Here is a 14,149-nt window from a genome sequence, read left to right as displayed (position 1 = left end):
AATGTATGTTAAAATCCTAATCCCCAGAACCTCAGAATGTACCTGTATATGGAGATAAGATCTTTAAAGAGGGGATTACATTAAATTGTGGCAGTTCCAGTGGGACCCTTAGCCCATCTCACTGAAGTCCTTATAAGAAGAGGAATGTTGGGGTCCAGCCCCAGCAGGTCCAGGGGTTCCCAAAGAAGGAATGACACAGAGGCAGCATTCAGGTTATCATCATAGCCAGGTTCTCTTTGTATTGTCCTGTTACATCTATATTTATACTATTTGATCCTATAAACATGCCTCTATAAGCTTTTTTTTTTTTTTGCATCGGGTCCGTTTATTGGGGGGTCAGTCAAAGGGGGAGCTGGCTAGGGTGGGGTAGGGCAGCAGCTTGTCTGGCCCCCGAGAAACCCAACTTAAGTCCAGAGCCTCGAGGGCTTAGAAGCCAAAGTCTTCCTCCACCTTTATCTGCACGGGGGCCAGCTCCGGAGTCAGCGGGACTCCTGCCCAGTGCCCTTCCTATGGCACTCGCCGCCTCTTCCAACTGCTGGGCCCCTCACCAGGGGCCAGGATGCTGGCTTCTGTGGGCGCTGGCGTCCTCCTGGGCGGGGACAGCCCCTCTTTCTCTGGAGGCTCGTTCTCAGCGTTGCCTGGGGTGGGGGCGTCTGTGCCCTGGCTGCCCTCGTCCTCCAGTAAGATGGTGAACTGACTGGCCCGGTAGTTGTCACCGTAGGAGTCCAGCACCTTCATGAGGAACCTCCGCTCCTGCTGGAGTCTCCGTGTTATCCTCTATATCTGATGGAGCCTGTTCAGGAGCCCCTCCTTCGCCTGCTCAATCTCCCTGCAGCGCCGATCCAGCGCCTGGTACTTCCTGCGATTGAGTTCCTGTTGGCGCTGCCCTTGCTGGCCTCAGGCTGCCTCCTCCTCTTCCTCTCGCTCCTGGAGGCTGGAGCTGCCCAGACCCCCAGACACGAACTCCACTTCGGTCTCAAGCTCGCTCTCCAGGATGTGACCACCTTCAGCGGAGGCAGCGCCAGCTCCCAGCCGGAGGTGCTGAGAACTCCTCAAAGCCCATGGCTGCCATGGACCCCTCTCTCTGCTCCAGCTCCGTTTCCCCCTGGCTCCAGGTGCAGAACTTCCAACCTTGCAAGCCTCTAGTTTAAAGTGGCTTGCAAAACTACAGCCCATCAGATTTCACAGCCAGGCACCCAGGCCCTGGCCGCTAAGCCTCCTGGGAGTTGTAGTTCTCTATTTCCGGCTTGCCTTCCTCGCCCCACCCCCACCCCAGTCCCAACTGAAAGGCCCTGCTGGCTGGTCTAAACCTGTGGCCAGGCATCTGAGTCACCTCGGGTCTTTATTCCTGTCCCGACACCACGCCATCTGACCATGGAGACTCTCCTCTTGCGAGGTCCCTGGGTCTCCTTCTGGGTCTCCTCAGCCCAGGCACTGGATCGCGTGCCCCAGCAGCGATACAGCCCTGGTGCCTGGGTCTCCTTCTGGGGCCTGGCTGTATCGCCCCCGGACCGGATGGCCTGCCCCAGCTGCGACGCAGCCCTGGGCCCTGGGTCTCCTCAGTCTGGGCACCAGATTGCGTGCCCCAGCGGCAAAAACAGCCCCGGCGCCTGGGTCTCCTTCTGGGTCTCCTCAGCCCAGGCACTGGATTGCGTACCACAGCTGCAACTCAGCCCCGGGCCCTGGGTCTCCTTCTGGGGCCTGGCTGCGTCACCCCCGGGGGGACCGGATCGCGTGCCCCAGCGGCAACGCAGCCCCAGCGCCTGGGTCACCTTCTGGGTCTCCTTCTGGGGCCTGGCTGCGTCGCCCCTGGGGTCCAGATGGTGTCCCCAGGCAGCTATGCAGCCTGGCCTCTGGCCCCGCCTCTGGGTGTTCTCCCATCACTGGTGATCAGTGATCTGAGAAGCCAGGCAGACATCCGCCTCTTCCCTGCCCCACCCAGCTTCTCCCATTACTGGCCCAGAGCCGGCAAAGCCAGCCAGGTTCTCTTGTCACAGAAGCCGGCAAAGGAGGCCTGGCTTCTCCGAGCAAAGGCAGCTCGGTTCTCTGGCTCTTGGCTGCCGCCTGGGTTTCCAATTGCAGTCAGCGGCAGGCAGCTTCTTCCCTCCTTCCCCTTTCACCTCCCAGCATTGCGCCTATGTTGGCAGTTAACTGCCAATCTTAGTTGGCAGTTAATTTGCATATAGCCCTGATTAGCCAATGAAAAGGGTATCGTCGTATGCCAATTACCATTTTTCTCTTTTATTAGATAGGATATATATATATATATATATATATATATATATATATATATATATTTATATATGAATGAGTTACCAATGAGATCAAGAATGAGTTACCAATGAGATCAAGAAAGAAATAAAAATCTTCCTGGAAACAAATGAGAATGAACACACAACAACCCTAAATCTCTGGAACACAGCAAAAGCAGTCCTGAGAAGGAAGCTCATAGCACTATAGGTTTACCTCAAAAAACAAGAAAAATTAATAATAAATTATTTAATGCTACAATTAAAGAACAAGGAAGAAAATAACAAAAAAAGCCCAGAGTAAGTAGAAAGAAGGAAATAATAAAGATTAGAGCAGAACTAAGTGACATAGAGACTAAGAAAACAATGGAAAAAATCAATGAAACCAAGAGCTGGGTCTTTGAAAGAATAAACAAGATTGATGAAATGTTAGCCAGACTCATCAAGAAACAAAGAGAGAGGACCCACATAAATAAAATCAGAAACAAAAGTGGAGAAGTAACCACTGACACCACAGAAACACAAAGGATTTTAAGAAAATATTATGAACAACTATATGCCAACAAGCTGGACAATATGGATTAAATGGAAAAATAAAATCTCCCAAAACTGAATCAGGAAGAATCTGACTTACTGGTCTATTGTATGGCCAGAGCTCAAGAATTTCTCAAAGCCTGCAGTTGATTTTAATGTGTATTCAATGTTGAGAACCATTGTTCTAGGTCAGCGGTTCTCAACCTGTGGGTTGCGACCCCTTTGGCGGTCGAACGACCCTTTCACAGGGGTCGCCTAAGACCATCCTGCATACCAGATATTTACATTACGATTCATAACTGTAGCAACATTACAGTTATGAAGTAGCAACGAAAATAATTTTATGGTTGGGTCACAACATAAGGAGCTGTATTTAAAGGGACAGAAGGTTGAGATCCACTGTATTAGGGCAATACTGTCAAATAGAGCTTTTTGTAATAATCTATATGTGCTATATCTACACTGTCCAACATGGTAGCCACTAGTCATATGTAGCTATTAAGCACTTGAAATTTGACTACTGTGACTGAAGAACTGAATTTTAAATTGTACTTAATATTAATCAATTTAAATAGTCACATATGGCCAGTGGCTACTTATTATGCATGACAGCTCTAAAGGGAAGGCTGATATGAAACAAAAGATCAAATAATAGGAATATTAGATAACATTTACTGAGAGGGTGTATGTACTGGGTACTGTTTAAGTTCTCCACATGTAAAAACTTTTTTAATCCTCACAACTGTATGAACTATTTACTATGATCATGTCCATCTTTCAAATGAAGAAACTGAGCTATAGTGAGGTTTAACAGAGAGGTTAAATAATTTGCCCAAGGGTCACAGTTTCGAAGTGGCAGAGCTAAGATTAGAACTCACGTCATTTGGCTCCAAAATCCATGCTCTTAATAATTTCATAAAGCTAGCAATTAGTTAGTAACAAGTTCATAAAGCATAACTGTCACAGCTGAAGGGTAAACATGATTAAACACTTCAACTATAATTACAAGTATAAGATTCAGAGGATTAGGTAGTTAATATATAAGAAGTAAAGAATGTGATAGTTTTAGCACACATGAGTTTATAGGTTGTGAATCATTCCCATTGTAGTTGGAAAAACAAAACTAAAATAAACCACAGTCCAAAATACATGTTAAGACTACCGTAAAAATAAGAGTGATTTGGAGATCTTCAAGCCCAGCATCAATTATATAAAGAGCAAGAAGGAGCCTTTGAGAATTTCAGCATACTTCATGGGGAGCTATATTCTGAGTGGCTTGGATAACTGTGCCTCTGGGGGCCAGTTCTTGTACAATACTTTAGCTTGGGTACAAATTTTGCTGTTGTCTTTTGCTCATAATAAATGGAAGTAGTTGTTAGCTGCCACACCTAAATGATAAATTACTGGCACATTCCATGTAGCAGCAAATTATGTTTGTTCCCCTCAATTATCATAGACAGGCTTTACTTTACAAAAACAACCTCTATAGAAGAGGTAATAAAAAATCTCAAAAATGATCACACAAGCAAGAAACACCAATTAATATTGGAACAATAGACACCATGTAAGAAACCTACCAAAGTGAATAACAAAAAACTAATATCAAAAGAAAGTAAATATAGCAAATGGACAAAGACTTTAAAATGAGTTTAAGTAATGTTCTCAGAAGCATTAGAAAAGTTATCAAACACATAAAAAAGGAAAATACTGATGTAAAACAAAACCAATGGTAAGTTCTAGTAACTACATAAAAGGTAAATAAAATAAAGCATGTAATGGATATCTATAATAGCATCATGGGACAAAAGAAAAGAAAAAAAATGTGTGTTATAAAAGCAAACCCAAAAAAATTATTACAGTGCAAAAGAAAAAAAGAAATAGAAATATTGAGAAAGCAATAATAGACATGGATGTTAGATCCAGTAGTTCAACAGCCATGTGGCAAAATTCTAAGATGAAAGAATAAAAAGAAGAAAGAGGAGAAAGTTATCAAATCAATAATAAAATATAATTTTTAAGAAATGATAAAAATACTACTCTTCAGAGGGAAAGAAACCATTAAGTGCTAAGTAAGATAAACAAAAGAGGAGTTATATATAAGTGCATTGTGGTGAAATTATTAAACACCAAGTTTTAAGAAAGGAAGAAAGGATAAAGAAATTCCAAAAGCTTCCATAAAAATGATATGAGGTAAAAAAAAAAAAAGCAAAAAGCAATAAAACCAGTAAATTTTGTAGTTAAGTGTAAATAATTGTAGGTGCAAAATATCAAAACATTTTTATAATTATTTGGAACTAAAATCCCAGGTGATATTAATTTGGAGAAAGCAGAAAAGAAATTGTAAAGTTGCTAAGGTTATTGTCTGATACAAGGGAGAATAGGGAGTCTAATGAAATCTAGATTTTAATTTTTAAAAGGTGGGAAGAGATTAACCAGGGAATTTATATGCATATATGCATAGCCCATGGATACAGACAATAGTGCGTCCATGGGCTATGCATATATGCATATAAATACACTAGAGGCCTGGTGCACAAATTTGTGCATGGGTGGGATCCTGAGGGGGTGGGGGGACCGGGAAGCTATTGGCCCTCTGGGCAGGCGGTGGGATGCCCTTGCCAGCCTGGGATCCGGACCCATCCCGCTGACATTCCCACAGGTTGTCAGGAGCCACCTGGACACTGATTTTATAGTGTTTCTTCCTTGCAGAGCATCTAGGGAGGGGAAGCAGCTGCAGTGCCCAAGGATGACTTCCAGGAGGCTGGCGGCACTGTCAGGATCCTGCCAGCAGTGCTGGTCCACTGGTGCCTGGTCCATTCTCCAGAGATTGGACCTGCAGGACTACTGAGGGAGTGAGTGGCTGCACCGAGCTGCTGGGCTGCTGGGATGGGTCTCAGCTGAGTGGCACTCCTGCTGTGGGAGCACACTGACCACCAGGGGGCAGCTCCTGTGTTGAGCGTCTGCCCCCTGGTTGTCAGTGCATGTCATAGTGACCAGTCATTCTGGTCGTTTGGTTGCTCGGGCTTTTATATATATAGATGAAGGAACTGGGAGGGGTGAGTATGGAATGGAGGGGGTCAATGGGCAGAGGTGTGATGGGGGCTTCGCGTTCCCCTGATCTCCGTGTCACCTCCCACCCCTGAGGGCTCCCAGACTGAGAGGGGGAAGGTCAGGCTGAGGGACCCCCCCTCCAGTGCATGAATTTTCATGCACTGAGCCTCTGGTATTTAAATAATTCTGGTATAGCATTCACCCAGATTTCCAAAATGTTAACATTTAACCACTTTCATTTTCTTCTTTAACTTTCCCCTGAAATGTTTCAGAGTAAGTTGCAGACAGGACGTTATTTCACAGTCTTACAAAGGACCACCATATTGGGACAAATGGTGAAATTTGAATAAGGTCTACATATGAGATAATAATGTATCCATGTTCATACTTTAACATAATAAAAGCCATATATGGCAAACCCACAAGCAACATCATACTCAATGGGCAAAAACTAAAACCATTTCCCCTAAGAACAGGAACAAGACAGGGATGCCCACTCTCACCACCCCTGTTCCACATAGTATTGGAAGTACTAGCCATTGTGATTAGACAAGAAGAAGAAATAAAAGGCATCCAAATTGGAAAAAGAAGAAGTAAAACTGTCCTTATTCACAGATGACATGATACTGTACATAGAAAACCCTAAAGACTCCATCAAAAAATTATTAGACTTAATAAATAAATTAAGCAAAGAAGCGGGATACAAAATTAACGCCAAGAAATCTACAGCATTTCTATACACCAATAATGAATTTACAGAAAGAGAGGCTAAAAAAGCAATCCCATTTACCATCATACCAAAAAAATTAAGATACCTAGGAATAAACTTGACTAAGGAGGTAAAAGACCTATACACAGAAAACTACAGGACACTGAAAAACGAGATAGAGGAAGACATAAAAAGATGGAAGAACATACCACGTTCATGGATTGGTAGAATCAACATCATGAAAATGTCCATACTACCCAAAGAAATCTATAGATTCTATGCACTCTCCAGTAAATACCAAAGGCATACTTCACAGACCGAGAATAAACTCTCCAAAAATTCATCTGGAATAAAAATAGACCCCAAATAGCTGCAGCAATCCTGAGAAAGAAGAACAAAGTAGGTGGGATCTTAATACCAGATACCAAGCTGTATTACAAAGCGACTTTTCTCAAAACAGCCTGGAACTGGCACAAGAACAGACATATAGATCAATGGAATAGAATAGAGAACCCAGAAATCGACCCAAACCACTATGCTCAATTAATATTCGACAAAGGAGGCATGAATATACAATGGAGTCAAGACAGCCTCCTCAATAAATGGTGGTGGGAAAATTGGACAGATACATGCAAAAAAAAATGAAACTAGACCACCAACTTAGACCATACACAAAAATAAACTCATATTGGATAAAGTACTTAAACATAAGAAAGGAAACCATAAAAATACTAGAGGAATCCACAGGCAACAAAATCTCAGACATATGCTGAAGCAATTTCTTCACTGATACTAGGGCAATGGAAACTAAAGACAAAATAAACAAATGGGACTACATCAAAATAAAAAGCTTTTGCACAGCAAAGGAAACCATCAACAAAACAATAAGAAAACCCACTGCATGGGAGAACATATTTGCAAATGTTAAGGGTTTAATCTCCAACATTTACAGGGAACTCATACAACGTAACAAAAGGAAGACAAACAACCCAATCAAAAAATGGGCAATGGGCCTAAATAGATACTTTTCGAAAGAAGACAGAAGAAAGGCCAAAAGACATATGAAAACATGCTCAAAGTCACTAATCATCTGAGAGATGCAAATGAAAGAGACAATGCGGTACCATCTCACACCTGTCAGAATGGATATTATCAACAAAGCAACAAAGGACAAGTGCTAGCGAGGATGTGGAGACAAAGGAACCCTCGTGCACTGCTGGTGGGAATGCAAACTGGTGCAGCCACTGTGGAGAACAGTATGGAGTTTCCTCAAAAAACTAAAAATGGAACTCCCATTTGACCCAGTGATCCCACTTCTAGGAATATATCCCAAGAAACTAAAAACACCAATTAGAAAGGCTATATGCACCCCTATGTTCATAGCAGCACAGTTCACCATAGCTAAGATTTGGAAACAGCCTAAGTGCCCATCGGCAGATGAGTGGATTAAAAAACTGTGGTACATCTACACAATGGAATAATACGCTGTGGTAAAAAAGGAGTTCTTACCATTTGCAACAGCATGGATGGAACTGGAGAGCATTATGCTAAGTGAAATAAGCCAGTCAGAGAAAGATAAATATCACATGATCTCACTCATTTATGGAATATAATGAACAACATAAACTGATGAACAAAAACAGATCCAGAGACAGAGAAGCATCAATCAGACTGTGAAACCTCAGAGGGAATGTAGGGGAGTGGTAGGGTAAGGGGGAGAGATCAACCAAAGGACTTATATGCAAGCATATAGGCCTAACCAATGGATACAGACAACAGGGGGTGAGGGCATGAGTGGGTGGATGCAGGTAATGTGGGGATAAGGACACATATGTAATAACTTAATCAATGAAGAAGTTTAAAAAAATAAAAAATAATGTATCCATGTTAATTTCCTGATTTTGATCATTAAACTGTGTACAATTAATATGTATGAGCCTCATGCCTGCAACTTATCTTCCCCATGATAGCTTTGAGAACTTCTTTATTTTCTGGCACCACAAGATGTTCCAGAATCTTCTTATACTTTCTCTGACCTAACACTGAAATCAGTAATTTCTATAAGGAGCCTTTTTTCCTTTATCAGAGAATGATATTTAGAAACCAAAAACTTGGCACTGGGTGTGCTCACTGGTACTACAATATATTTGTTTCTACAATCTCTCAATGTACAAAACTATGACCTATATGCATGTATACACACATACCCGCATTTATATTTATATATCTATCTGTCAATCTATCTTTCAAAAATCATGAATTGACATTGATACCTATAACTCCAATTCAACACTATAGGGTTTGTCCTAGGTTTCACCTTTTCCTTATTTGTAGTTCTTTCTCCAACAGTGAGGTTGCTGATTCTCATTATTGACAATATGATTACTTATTTGTTAAATTCCAGAATACATATACCAGTTAATTAGTTGCAGGATTGCTAATCCATATCACTGTGCAAATCAAACCTACCAACAAGACTACAATATTTGTTTCTAGTTCTTATATTTTTTCTTAGTTTATATTAGAGCAAACTCATGGCATCATGGGGAAGCTCCCTCCCAAGGTTAGGTTAGAGGTTGAAACTCATGCTAGTAGTCTTTTGATATGAAAAAAAAAAAACACCAAATCTATATTACTCACAAGGTGAGGAAGTTCCAAGCCAAGGGCAGGAGGAGGGAAGGAAGAAAGAAAAAAAAGGGAGTTTTATCTCATTTGCTGAACAAAGAAGTCAGCAGTCTTGGGACTTGCCAAAATAAAATTGTGAGATGTTCTCATAAATTCTGGGAAAAGCCACACAAAGTAAAAGGGGGGCCTTGAAATCTAGTCTGAGCCCAAGATATTTATCCAGCAGAGGAACTTTGAAACCTGTAGAAAGAAAAGTATAAAACCCTAAACCTCCACCAGACAGGGTGCTCAAACTAGTTGGGTGCCCATTTGTGTTTTATGCCAAGGACATTTTTAATAAATTTGCTTGCTTTGATTCTTTCATAAATTTGCAAGCTTTGCTACAACACTGCTGTCTGTCACTCCTTTGAAATCTTTCTTACAATACTGACAAGAACCAAGGAGGGGATAGCCCTCTCCCTCTGACTCGGGGCTGTCCAATAACACCTTTTCTGGTGCCAATAACATATCCACTAAGAACATAAAATAGTAATAAAACTATAGGCATCTAACAAGAGAGCTTTGAAACATATAAAAAATCTAATAGAAATGTAAGGAGAAATTTACAAAATTACTATCATAGTAGGAGACTTTGGCACACTTCTGTTAATGATCAAAAAAGATCAAGCAGAAAAATATGAGAAGGTGTCTTAATTTGGGTTACCTAGAGAGCAGATTTTGAAACAAGAACTGGATATGGGTAGTTTATTTGGGAAGTGGCCCCAAGTATCACATCCAAAGAAATAAGGTGCAACTCCTGTGAGCAACTGAAACTCAATCCTGCTAGGAGCTCTCTGAGCAACTGTAAAGAACAAGCCTCATATCATCTCTACATAGAACAGGGAAGCTGGAACATTTATCCGCTGACTTCATCCTCCTTTGGTTAGAGTTCTTCTCCATCTCTGGGGAATTAACTCCTCACACTTTTAGGTTGCACCTGTATGTAGTTTAGCAATCTTCTGTACCTTCCAGGAAATCATGTGCAGGGAAATGCTGTGACTCATGCTCAGTTCCAGATATTGGCAATGCTACATTGAACTTCAACCAGTCTGAGCTGAAGTCATGTGGATGCAGGGATCTTGCATGGTACATCATAAGCATCTTTCATAGTAGGATTACTGAAGATTTAAACGATACAAATAATTTCAGATGATGCATGATGGGTTCATTGTTGGTAAGGTAGGATGAAGCTGTATCCAAAAACCTTGTATATCAGACTTTAAAAGTACATTTTATCACTTTGCAACGGGAGATATTTCAGGTTTTAAGTCAGGGAATGGCACAATCAGATTGTGTTTTCAGATTGTAACTCTTGTAAAGTACAGGATCGTTTGGAGGAGGAAAAGGATGAGGCCAGGCTGACCAGTCCATTGCAATAGTCCAGAAGCCTAAGATGAATAGGATTTGACCTAAAACAATGATAATGGAATAAAGAAGAAAAATCTCCAGAAAATTAGGAGCATAAAAGAGAGTTGGGAGAAGAGATGGTGGAGATAGTTAAATTGGGAACATTTTGAGTTTGTCTTTACAGCATCCTAATGGGGTATATAGGATGTAACCACCCAGAAACTTCATTTATTCAATACAACATTTTCTCCTTTCTCTGCTTTTGATTCAAACTGGCCTCATCCAGCACTGTGGCTCACCTGACTCCTTGTCCCTTGCATGACCACTCCTTTTATCATTAAGGCCTCAGGACAGTGAGGTTCTGATCAGCATAGAATAATCTTAGGAACAAAGCCTCAAGTCTATTTACCCTAGGGCCTAGAGACAGAGTTTCAGTCAAACTAGAGATAACATCTAGGCCTCAGTATGTTTCAGCTGCAGAGCCAAAAAAGTGGTGAAACTAGAGGAAATGACACCATGGGAAACATTAGGGCTAAAAGCACTGATCAACTACCCCTAGCACCAGCCAATCAGTAGAGACCATGACCCTGACCGAGACCCTAACTACCTTAGTTACCATGATTAGTGATTTTTTTTTCCACTATGTAACCCATTCCCTGGAAGCCATCCAGAAGCTACATGGCCCCACTTCCTCCAGTAATAAATCCTTACTTTCTTTGCTGCAAGCTCCTTTTTGTGTCTTATTGGGCTTTGATGAGAGTCGGAAAACAGACCCCTTTAGTCTGGTAACAGAGAGATGAAATTATGTGACAGATCAAGAACACTGTGGTCCCTATATGAAGTTGTGACTTTTCAAAGGTTACGGAGCTATTTAGTTGCAGACTGAAACCCAGGTCTGAAACCCAGGTTTCCTAACAGACCTCTAGTCTTGTATTCTCTCATTCTAGCAATATGTCAAAACAAGCAATTATACTTCTCTATTTCTAAAGAATATTTTATCCACTGGAACACACAACTACCTCATTAAAAATTGTGTTTTTAAAAAGCTGAATGTAAAAGAGCTTATATCCTGTTATACTATAAACATTTTTAAAGGGGCTGAAAATTCTCATACAAAATGAAAATTAACAGCTACACTGAAATGGAAAATATTAATTGTGACTGTAACAAGACATGGATGAAAAGAGTTCTATGGAAAGTAACCTCAGAGGGTGATCTGATCATAAATTCCTTGCTGGTCAGGTCACAGTGAGTAGTCCTGCCACAAGCATGTAACTTCTTTAGTAAAAGGTTTATCTTTGACTTAAGCAAGCCCTGTCCATTTTTTCTCTGCATCTAGGCTAACACACCTTTGAAATACTTCTTTAGATCTCTTCTTCTAATGCATGAACCATCCTTTTGGGCCCCCTCATTCTTTTTTTAAAATATGTTTTTATTGATTTCAGAGAGGAAGGGAAAGGAAGAAAGATAGAAACATCAATGATGAGAGAGAATCATCGATCAGCTGCCTCCTGCACACCCCACACTGAGGATCAAGCCTGCAATCCAGGCATATGCCCTGACTGGGAATCGAACAGTAACCTCCTAGTTCATAGACCGATGCTCAACCACTGAGCCATGCTGGTCGGGCTGGACCCCCTCCTTCTTAAGACTACCCTCAAGAAAGCAAATAATCCTAGCTATCCCATAATCCAATTTCCATCTTGCTTTCTCCCACCTCCCTGTAATTTTCCTTAGGTCCCCTCCTTAATTTCAAATGCATAAAAGAAACTGCAAAACTGTTCTTCTCTGGAGCATTTCAGATCTTGCTCCCTGGCATATCATCAGATTGGCTCAAACTCTTATACAAATTCTTTACAGGTTTGGACATTTCTTACATTGACAAACACCATCATAACAAATAAGAATATATACGTCTGAGTATTATCCTAAGAAAGAAAAAGATAATTTATTCCATGGACACCATTATCATTGCAAACCTTTCACTCTTTTTTGAAATTGCTTCTAAGCCAGTTTATGAGACATAGAAGGAAATTTATAAAGAAAATTTGTGGTCATATCTCTTACACAACTGATGGGGAAATTTAATCAGTATGCTGCTACTACTTATGGTTATAAAAGCTATAGACATGGGAACTGATTCAATGAAAATGATTAAAGTGCACAATTAATTCTGAGTGAATTAGCAAACGCCTAGTCTGGATCAATGATAAATTGTGTTATAAGAAGTTGGCATAAAACCTAGCTGAGTAAGGTGCTTAAATGAAACTTCATGGTATAATGGTAGGTGGAAAGGACAACTAAGCTATAAAAACCCTGCAGGCTGACCTTACGTGAGATGAAAAAATCCTAAAAGTGACCTTTAAAGAAAGTAGGCTCAAAATCATACCTCTATTTTGCAGAACTTTCACAGATAGCATCACATCTGAGATTAGAGTACAAGGAATGGAGTGTTAAATTATGATCTTAATGTTCTCATTGTGATGTCATTTGCATTACCACCCACAGGGTTCAAAGCATTTTGGAGCTATCAAGGAATTACTGTGTCTCCTTTGACCATAACAAAAATGTTTTGGAACTACACAGAAGTGATAGTTGTGCAACACTGGACATGTACTAAATGTTGCTAATTATATACTTTAAAATGGTTAATTTTATGTTATGTTAATTTTGCCTGAATTTAAAAAAAAAACAAGAGAGCTACCATTTCCTGAACATTTATGTTTCAGGCACTTTACTTAGCCTTAATATACAGCACCTCACATTTCCAATAGCCCTTAAAGATAGACATTATTATCTCCATGTTCAGGATAGTGGATCTGAGGTTCAGTGAGGTCAAGACAGTTAAGTAGAAGAGTTGGGGTTCAAACTAATTCTAATTTTGACTCCCAGATTTGAACATTAATAGTAGCCCATAAAGGGAGTGGTTAATCACTAAGGTGTAAATCCTTAAAGCAATTAAACAAAATGTGAAAAGAGGAATATGCCTGCTGAAAGTTTCCTTCTTCACTTAGTGTAATGGAAAAGAGAATTAATGTGAGGACTCCTCATGAGGATAATTTAGTTACTGTAACTGGATTATAAAGTAGAAACATATTCATCAGAAACAAGGTAAGAGCCCATTTGTTGCACTAGATAAGAGATTTTCAACCTTTTTCATTTCATGGCACACATAAACTAATAACTAAATTTCTGTGGAGCACTAAAAAAAATTGGGGGGGCCGATCTGACAAAATATAGGTACAATTTTGATTCATTCACACTGGACGGCTATTCTTATATTGGCTGTTGTCATTTTTGTACTTGACAATCTAAGGGAAAAAAGGTCAGTGCCCCTGACTAAATAGTCAGGTATTACATATTTAAATTTTTTTCACGGCACATCAGTGTGCTTTCATGGCATACTGGTGGAAATCGTTGGACTATCAGTGGTCAGCAAACTGTGGCTCACGAGCCACATGCGGCTCTTTGGCCCATCAGTGTGGCTCTTCCACAAAATACCACGTGCGGGCGTGCATGTACAGTGTGATTGAAACTTCGTGGCCCATGTGCAGAAGTCAGTATTTTGTGGAAGAGCCACATTCTAGGGGCCAAA

The 14,149-nt window shown here is 40.8% G+C and overlaps 1 pseudogene; it reads right to left on the bottom strand.

Moving 5' to 3' along the window:
- Positions 1–336: 336 nt before the first annotated feature.
- LOC132223886 (TCF3 fusion partner-like) lies at positions 337–1,072 on the bottom strand (annotated as a pseudogene).
- Positions 1,073–14,149: the final 13,077 nt, after the last annotated feature.

This window comes from Myotis daubentonii, chromosome X (assembly GCF_963259705.1).
Source record: "Myotis daubentonii chromosome X, mMyoDau2.1, whole genome shotgun sequence".
NCBI lineage: Eukaryota > Metazoa > Chordata > Mammalia > Chiroptera > Vespertilionidae > Myotis > Myotis daubentonii.
The sequence above is the reverse complement of the archived record's forward strand: the minus strand, read 5'-3'. Positions and strand labels throughout refer to the sequence as shown.